This window comes from Littorina saxatilis, linkage group LG8, assembly GCF_037325665.1.
Source record: "Littorina saxatilis isolate snail1 linkage group LG8, US_GU_Lsax_2.0, whole genome shotgun sequence".
Lineage (NCBI taxonomy): Eukaryota > Metazoa > Mollusca > Gastropoda > Littorinimorpha > Littorinidae > Littorina > Littorina saxatilis.
This window is the reverse complement of record NC_090252.1, coordinates 57,755,460-57,765,364: the sequence shown is the minus strand read 5'-3', so window position 1 is coordinate 57,765,364 and position 9,905 is coordinate 57,755,460. Positions and strand designations below refer to the sequence as shown.

At 39.4% G+C, this 9,905-nt stretch overlaps 1 long non-coding RNA gene across 1 annotated transcript; it reads right to left on the bottom strand.

Moving 5' to 3' along the window:
- Nucleotides 1-1,316: 1,316 nt before the first annotated feature.
- On the bottom strand, nt 1,317-8,093 carry LOC138973917 (uncharacterized). The gene is made up of 3 exons (XR_011458220.1): nt 7,595-8,093; nt 6,522-6,646; nt 1,317-5,220 (listed from the first exon to the last, which is right to left on the bottom strand). It is a non-coding gene; the product is annotated as an uncharacterized lncRNA (long non-coding RNA).
- Between the last annotated feature and the right edge of the window lie 1,812 nt (nt 8,094-9,905).

Here is a 9,905-nt window from a genome sequence, read left to right as displayed (position 1 = left end):
ATCTAAAGAGAGCTGTAGAGCTGGTCTCCATAAAAATATGTTTCAAAATAGAGGTGTCAAAATACTTCACTCGTAAATCATACAGATCAGTGCATTCAGTGAGAAAATGTATCACAGTAAAACTATTATCACAGGCGTGGCACCATGGTGCCTCTTCTCTTTTAAGCAGGTGAACATGTGTTATATAAGTGTGACCAGTGTGTAACCTAGCCAAAACACTTTATTCTTTTCTGCTTAAAGCCATCAAAACTACACAAGATACGCCCTGAGCGCATATCAGTAGTGGAATGCATGAATGGAGACTATTATAGTTAGCAACTAAACGTAGGTTCGAACTACGCAGTTCGTAACTAAAGATTTAGTCAGTCTGCAATGCATGAGAGCGAACTTGGTCGAGACTACTTAGTTACCAACAAAAAGAGTAGGTCATAACTTTCTAGTGACGTCACGGGGAATCCCCGTCACTGCGCAGGCGCGGTGAACTCTTCACCTTCGAAAGTGGTAAACAAACCAGCATGGGATTGGGAACATGGTAACAGTGCGAACTTGAGTGGTTGATCGATGCAATATTATTTTGGCGAGCAAACAAGACAAACATAGGCAGAACGCAAATGTTTCTCTCAGTTCTTCCGCACATTACTAGAGCTAAAACTGCCCGACCGGGGAGATGTACGCAGCATATAGGCTGAGTCAGTGTCGTCGAAGATTTGAGTGATGGCTCAGTCGGTATGTACTGGGAAAAAGTCCGTGTCCCTCATACTGATTGTGCATTTTAAAGCAAAGCTGGAACTTTGTAACATACAATGATGTATGGATGTATTTAAGTTTGTGTTTCAATCTATGGGAGCGAAACTGACATTTCTGAACTGAAAAAAGTCGTGTTTTGTGGAGTTTAGAGTTGTCAGTAGAGACCGAGTAATCGTTGAAGAGAAATAATTGCATGGTTCACCGATGGAGAGTTAAACGACCATAAAACCGCACCACAGGTATGTCACGAAGCTGTCTAAGTTCTACACTATACAACAAAAGAAAATTTAATGAGGGAATCAAGACAATAGATCAACTCTCTCTCTTTCTTTCTCTCAGTCTCTATCTCTCTCTCTCTCTCACACACACACAGGCATACGCACACACTAACACACACACACACACACACACACACACACACACACACACACACACACACTCACTCTCTCCCTCTCTCTCTAAACCGCTAAGAGGGAGGGACAAAGTTGAGAACAAGAGTGCCAGATAAAGGAAGGAATGTAATTTGGAGCGATCATTAAACAAATTAAGAAACAAGCAAGTCAGCAAGCAAATCCTTGAAAATGTGTGATGTCATACAAAAGGAGCCAACAATGTTTTGGCCTGGTGTTCTACTTACAAAATAAACTAGTAAAAGAATTGTGAGATGTAAAGAGAAAAGATTAACTGGAAACACTACCGAATTACAAGACATCATCAGTGATTTGAATCATGCGCTTATGATTTTCTTCCTTTTTTCCAGATCGGGTAGAATACTTTATGTCAGTGACATATTTAAATGATTGCAATTTTGTGCTGGTCTTTAACATGAATAATTAGATACAATGAATACATTATTCAATGAGTAGGAAGTGACAATATTTTAATGTGTATGATCTTGTTTGATGAATGCCGCAAACACTCTGAGAAGTTCTTCTAAGCAAGCAAAGAAACAGAGGTAATGAAGTTGGATACTGAGATGACTATATTTTGTAACTTAGACACTCTGTCTATAAGGAAGCTAGCTGTTGCTTGAACATCATTTGAAAATTAATCTGCGCCAGTTTAAATGCATTGCTTCGGTATGGTAGAGCTGATCATCAAAATGCATCTCATGTGTGAAATTTTAGCTTTGATGTTGCACTGACTTCAGAAGACTAACCTGTTTCGTGAGTAAAAACTGCAAACATTTCAAGCTGACAAGAACAGAACGATGTTAAAATATAAGATATGATAAGGGAAATGTGAAGGCTAAATTAAACAAAGAATGAAATTGTAACCCACTCTGTACAAGTGGCGCGTTTTGCTGCATTGATCATCTTTTATTCTTTCATGTGTTCTTTTGAGTTTCCGACAACATTTGTTGTGTCATTGTGTATGAACGTTTTAATTTAAATGATGATAAACAATGATTGCATATTTTGTGTAAACGATTTCGCTCAACGTCTCAGATGTGGCATGCAGGCTTCACGTGGAATAAAACCATCCCTCCACTTTAACATATACCAGCTGTCAAAAACACGTGTGTTTACTTTGAAGTGTTGGAATGTTTGATCAATTAATTTGTTTAACTTCTACTGGCATCAATCCGCAAAATGTATTCATTCAAACATTCCAACTTTGCACATGACCCAGTCAGAATGTAAATGTTTGGTATGTATCAAAGTGTATAGATGGCCTAACCTCATGTAAGAGCCCATGCAGATATAAAATAGTAAGCCAAACTTGGCGTTTGCAAGAAGAACGGTGCCTTGAAACTGACAGCAGCAACAACAATTTAATTATCCACAATCACAGTGTCACTCAGCTTTTCACCCCATCCAAACCACCAGCCATCCTCTCACTAAAAACCAAAACAAACTCCCCAAAACACACACACACACACATTAAAACACAGAGAATCATGAGATTTGTTTGTTTGTTTATTCATCCTGTAGAATGTTTCTTTAGCCACTGAGCCAACTATAATACTCGTCATAAAAAGTAGGCAGATCCGTTTGAGGGCAAATCTTTATGATGAGGCCGTTTATTAAAAAAACCAAATACAGGTTGACCCAAAAACAATGCAACCCACAACAAGTTAATAACCTACATTTGTGGACATAAACTTCAGCCTATGCATGACCCTTCTACAAAGTGACAATTTTGAAGATCAAATAGGCTGACTTTTGTGCAATTTTAAATTAAGTTCCCAATTTTGGGGATCGACTCAACGGTACGGGTTTTAAAATTGAGCGGTAGCCAAACTTGCCCGATCTAAGCGCTCAAGATTGTAACATTCGGGGCAATTCGAATCACAAAAGTATACCTTAATCAACATTCAGACCTGGGAATCCCTGTTTTGGACTTGGAGTATTCTCAAACAAACTTGGTGTATTTTTTTTTTAAATGAGCGTACTCCACATTTAAACATGCTTCACACGCGTCTGTCTATGAGTATATAACGGCTTTCTTCAGGTCACCGATGATCTAGGGGGTGTATACTCAGACATTCAGATAATATAAAAGCTAAAAGTCTGGAGGGTTTAAATTAAGTAAGTATTGATACCGTTCATGGTCAAACTTCGTTTTAGTGAATCGACCGCCGAATTTGGAATTTATTTTTTGAAATAGAGCACAAAAGTCAGACCATTTGACCAGTTACATTTGATCTACAAAATGTCCACTTTGTGGAAGGGTCATGCACTGGCTGCGGTTTATGTACCTTAAAAATAAAGTGATTCGGTCAACAGATGTAGAAGTTATTAGCATTGTTTTAGTGTTACATTTTTTTGGTTTATCCTGTATATGACTGAAAAAAGCCATTCATTCCTCAAACCTATTCAGAAAGCAGATTGGGTTTATATGACATAGTGTTTATACAGTGGAACATACAACACAGACACCCTGCAAAATCAAATTCGCAAAATCAATGTTCCCGCGTTAAAATTGACAAAAAATCAGAACTGCCAAAACAAAACATCTTCTGCACGTCAATAGAAAAAACAATCAAATCTGCATCCAAATCAGTCAGTTTTGTTCACATATCTGGTCTAACACTGACATTAAGGCATGTTGATTTGTGTAGGTGTCATTCCTCTGAGAAGCTGTAAAAGGCAGTTTTAGTGGGTAATGAGACAAAAACCGGTACGTTTTCGTAACTCCTCAACGCATTGCCTTCAACGTTGCGGTGATTTGTGCTAACAGTAGTAACACATGTGGGAAAGTTCATACGGATTTTAAAGTCATTTGAGACATTAGTCTGCTGTTAATTGACATGCCAGAAAGAGTTCTTAAATTGATGGTAGGTCTTCGCTGACTCATTGAAAAACAATTAATTTGTTGTTATCTTCAAGAACAATAACAGATGCGTCACACAATTAAATTTCATGTACATATTTTATCAGACATTGGCGGTATGAGGATTTCAACGCGAACATTAATATTTTGCCTCATTCAGAGCGCTGAGCGCAAATGTAGGCCTACGCCTAGAAAAGCTCACGGCTGACACGCTTAACTGATCATGGCTCTTGAAAGAGCATTTTCCAAGAATGTGTGTGTGCGTACAAGTGCGCTGTGAACAGTCATAGTTGAAAATGTATGAAATTAAAGGTAAATTGAAGCTTTCATTTTTCTTAATGCATGCTAATTATTTTTACAAATTCAGTTCATTGGACAGGGTACATTTTTATTTTTAAAATTCGTTCTGGCATGTCGCGCAACAGCAGAACTAATATCTCACATGACTTGAGATTCCGTGTGTACTTAACGACATGTGTTAGCCCAAATCACTGACAAGTTTTAAGACAATGCGTTGAGGAGTTACTGAAATGTACCATTTTTTGGTCTCATTTTTGTACTTAACGACGTGTGTTAGCACAAATCACTGACAGTTTTAAGACAATGCGTTGAGGAGTTCTGAAATGTACCATTTTTGGTCTCATTACCCGCTAAAACGACTTCAAAAACTGAGAGGATTGACAACTACACGCTCAGCATGCCATAGCGTTCGTGTTAGACAAGATATATGTGAACAAAACGGACTGTTTTGGATAAAGGTTTGATTGTTCTGTCTAATGACATGCAAAACATGTTTCGGTTTAGTTGTTCTGATTTGTGTTGTTGATTTTAACACGGGAAGCTTGATTTTGTGAATTTGATTTGTGGGAGGGGGGGGGGGGGGTGTCTGTGTTGCAGGTTTCACTGCATAGACACTACGTCATGAAAACCCAATTTTGTTTCTGAATAAAGTAGGGAAATTAATGGCCTTTTCAGTCATATACTTGGTTTTTCAATCAACAGCCTCATCAGTAAGATCTGCCCTCAAACGCATCTGCCTACTTTTTATGACGGGTAGTGTAGAAACCTCTGCAAGCATTCTCAGCCGAATCAGATGGAAAAGCACAGAATTGTGATGGTACTCTGAATTTGATCATCGTCCCCAGCGAACCCAGGAACCAAGGTGCAAACAGCCTTCCCTTAATGTAGCGGTCCTTCCTGAAAAATAAAGAAAACATATAACTGAGCACCTTCAGTATTCACGGGGATGGGTTTTGGTTAGCGAGGGGAGGGTGTGTGTTGGGGGGAGAAGGTGTGTACGTGTTGAGCAGTGTGTGTGTGTGTGTGCTCTTCACATGACCATTGGGATCGGGGATGGTGTGTGTGATATTGTAATCTAAACTATTAAAAAAATCTGTGCGTGTATGAACTTTGTGCTCGGCAGAAATGTTTCTCGATTTTAGTCTAAAACAAGTGTGCCCTCAACCCACACACTTTCGCTCTTCAGCATCAACACTATACAGTTTGAGTTTCATTGGGAAATGTGTCTCGATTTCAGTCCAAAACAGAACTTTCAGGATCCAAAGCACTCGCCTGTCAGCCTTTTTATTAAAATACATTCAACCCACCACATTTTCCAGTGATGAAGATTCTGGGGATGTGTGTTGATCCCATTGATTTTGGCCATTTCAGATCTGGCCAGTTGTACATGGGATAGGAACATAACTTCACCCAGACACATAAAATATTGACACCCTGACAGTCAGTGACTGCTTCATGTGCATAGTTGAATTTTGTTTATGAACGAATTTCTCAAAAGTCACTCGCAGAAGTAAAGAAGTAACATTTTTGTTAATCTGAGAGTGGTTTCCACAACAAAATCTAACTCTGAGCAGGAAGAAGCCAGGGTGTTGAATGTAGAAGTATCCGAGTGAACAGATTCATTCTTATTCCATGTAAAAGCCTGGCAAGATCTAGGATGGTGAGCCAAGGGAAGAATAACTGTATGTGCCTTTAAAATAATTCCAGTAAATTAGTAATGATTTCATTTTATCTTGCAATTTTGTTTTACTTTCCTGTGCTGCATTAGTTCATTCACACTGTGTAATTTACTTTAAGAATAGTGGCAAAGGATTTGAGAAGAGAAAGAGAACTAAAACCAAGCTTTATGTACCATTTTGTATAAATAGACAAATTGTACTATGCAAGGATACATACAGATGTAAGAATTTATTTTATACAAAGCCGTAATGTTTTTGTGTCAGTAAACTTGCATCTCCTGCCACTACTCTCAGATTCAGATGTAACAAGTGTTGACATAGCTGAATGTATCTATCTAGATTGTAAGTGCATCTAATGTGAAACGCAGATCTCTTTACAACACAACGTACAAAAGTCTGCCAAAAACATCTACACAGCTTCAAACTACTATCACCAGTGCCAATTTACATATCATAAATCAATTTTACAATAACAATTTAAGCAGGTACTTGGTAGTGGTACAGAAATGTGTGACTTACTCTTCATGGTAGTCTGTAAAGCAGCATGTCCACCCAGTCTGAATCCTCTCCAGAATCCATATATATCTGAATGCAAGAGCTGTATGAACACTTCATCACACATCATCTCTGGTTTCTTAGGAGGCCTGAAAAAACACACCATAAAATAATTAATTAACAATAAATAATAACTATTAACTGTATTATAATTAAACCACTCGCTCATTGATTCTTTTATCCCCTCTTTCACAATCATAGTTTATACAGCAGCATTTACCTCTGACTCTGTTCATGCAGAGTAAATATCAAGTATTTAAACAGAAAAATAAGTCATTGTTGAATATCCCTTCTAAAAATACACAATAGACACACTTTCAGTGGCAGTGATTCAAGTGAAGTCAGTTTCTTTCTTCATTTGTATACACACAAAAATTGTTTTGGGCCAGTTAGTGTTACTCTTGGCTTTACACACTTACTATATCAAATTATACATGCATTCAGCTTAGAAAACATACTTCTAATGTTGGGAGTGCAGTGTGAGCCAGGACATTTACAGCAAATAAGGATACACAACAGTTCATTCAGAGATAGATTTGCCATTCACTGCATTATATTGTTAGTTGAATGAGATAGATCTACAGCGATGCTTCAATGCATTAGATTAGCTTTGTTTTAGTGTCTACTGTTCATTGCTCCACCGTGGGAAATTCAGTCAACAGTGCACAGTTCCGAAGAAACCGATGCTGCTGTGCATAATCATTGATCAATGCATTGACGATCGTTCATTGTCAATGTCACTGTCAGAAAAACAACAACTGTATCTTTCATCGTCACCACTACACAATGGCTCGTAGGCCTATTTTCCTATGACACTGAACACGGTCAAACACTGTAGTTTCTTTGACACGGTTTCGGAGACACTCAGACAGTACTGCCTGGCCCATAGATCTAGATCTACCCTTGCTCTCACTTTCTAACAAATGTATTATTGCAATATAATCTGACACACACTCACACACCGAGGCGCACAAACGAACACACACACCGTGGGACACACAAACTACACGCACACAACGGATGAATCTTGCTCTTACCTGTTGGATGATCCAAACCGATTAAAATCAGCGACAGGAAGATGTACAAGCCAAATTTGTACAGTCGCTGATGTAAAAAGTGGAAATTTAGTCAATGTTCATAGCAAATCTCCCGACTCAAGGTAGATCGTGTCCCAAATCAGCTGTGCCGGTCACTTCACGACTTGTATTTGAACCCCCTCCAAAGCGCAATCAATGTTTCAACTTCTTTGTCGACATCATTCTTTGGTTCATGCGTCGGACTGCCGAATATTTGATTTTTTTGTACAGCAAAATCAAAGACTGTCATGGCGGCCGCCATTTGTATTTTTGCAATAGTTCGAAACTAAGGAATTTGGTCCTCCTCGGAGGAGGACCAAATTTAGGCAAGTTAGTCACCAACTTAGGTCGGAACATTTGAAAATATCGTGCCATGCATTGCGCACTAGAGCGATAGTTTCGAACTTTGGATTTAGTTCCCAACTAGCTTGATAGTCTCCATTCATGCATTCCACTACAGGTCCCGAGGCTCACAACGCTTGTGTACTAAGGACCGCATTTGCGTTCCGCGAGTTTGTATGTCACTTGGTTAGAGGTCGGGGGTCAGATGCGAAACTAAAAGGTATAGCTCCCTTCTTTGGCCTTCTATAAGTGCGAATGCACTCTTAGCTCCACGAGACAAGCCTTTGGGATAGGGTTAGCTGCGAAGTTTGTGGCTGATCCTAGCTCTGCGCGTCACTCGCTTGACAAGATGGCGACGCCTACTGCTTCGTCTGGCAATCGTGGTGTAAACAATCCTCGTTTTACGTTGCAAGAGACTATTGAATTGTTGACAACAGAGGGCTCAGATCTGGAAGATTCTGATGTGGAGGACGATACTGACAATGACAGTGATTACAGTGGCGAAACTGAAGTGGGGAGTGAAGGTGAAACTGAAAGTGCAAGTGGGAGTGAGAGTGGGCGTGACGAAGAAGCACGCGGTGGTGGTGAGGGAGAAGAGACTTTTGCTGGTGTGGGGGCAGGTATGGGGGCAAGTGATCAAAACAATGACGATTTTCTTTGGTTTTTGATGAAGGATTGGCATCAAGACTTTTCCTATTTTCCAACTCTGCCACCATACACTGGCCGTTCAGGTCTGCATGTTGACCACATGGTGTGTGATCAGATTGTTCGGACATGTTGACAATGCTTACATGACCACTAAATGGAAAATCAGTTGGTATTTGTTATGTTTTTGTGTTAGCACAATCTTCATACAAGTAAACAGAAACAGTGTTGTTGCAAACAGAGCCTTCATAAGAAAAAAGGCTTCTTAGTCAAAATACATACCCCTTTTTCGCATTGCGTAAAATATACCCATAAATTCTGGACATCATACTTTTATTTTTTTTCACAACAATGAAACCAAACTTTGGCATATGTTTTAGCAATATATTCACAATAAAACCTATGAGTTTGAAGGCTGCATCTTGTTTTGTTTATTTTTGAGAATTTTTTTGCAAACCCATGCAAATGGCCAGTTTCTGGGGAGAGACTGGGGAGATAATGGCCAGTATAGAAAGAGTTAAAGCCATCAAAACTACACAAGATACGCCCTGAGCATTTAGGTGTCAGCCACTCATCCCCTGGTCACACATGACAAACTCGGGATTCACCATATTTTGGGGGGAAAAGGTGGATAATTGTATGGGTTAGAAAAGGTAAGTGAAAGGGCTTAAGGGAGGCAGAAATAGAGAAGAGACAAGAAAAATATCCTAATTAGGTTCACGGCATCGAGAGTGATGCGACCTTCTCTCAGAAAGTTAGTAGAGAAGGCTCCCCCATCCACCACCCGGAGGACGCGCCTCTCCGCCAATTAGGGGGCGCGAGGACCGCGCGAGGTGACATGCGACTCATTTCGTGGTGGAGGGTCACATATAGCCCTCACACGGACGACCAGTGTGTGAATGAGAACTACAAAAAAAATCAGATTAAAAAATCTCTGAACCCATTAAGAATGTGAAGCCAGTGTATTATATGTTTTGTCGTATCAATAAATATCGTTTGTCAAATCTACTTTTTTTTTCTAATTAAAGACTGTTCTTAGCAATGAGAGTGAGGGACACAGACATAATTAAAACACAGTTAGAATGAAATAGAGCGAGAGAAAAAAGGAGAAATACAAATAGAGGGAGTGAGAAAGAGAGATAATGGGAGGGAGAGAGAGAGAAAATGGGAGAGGGGGAGGTAAAAAGGAAGAGACAAGGAGAAATGTATCGATTGGAGATGGATTTCTCTTCTTTGAGTCATGTGACGTCAGAGGCCGACACAACTTTATAATTTGGCGTTTCAG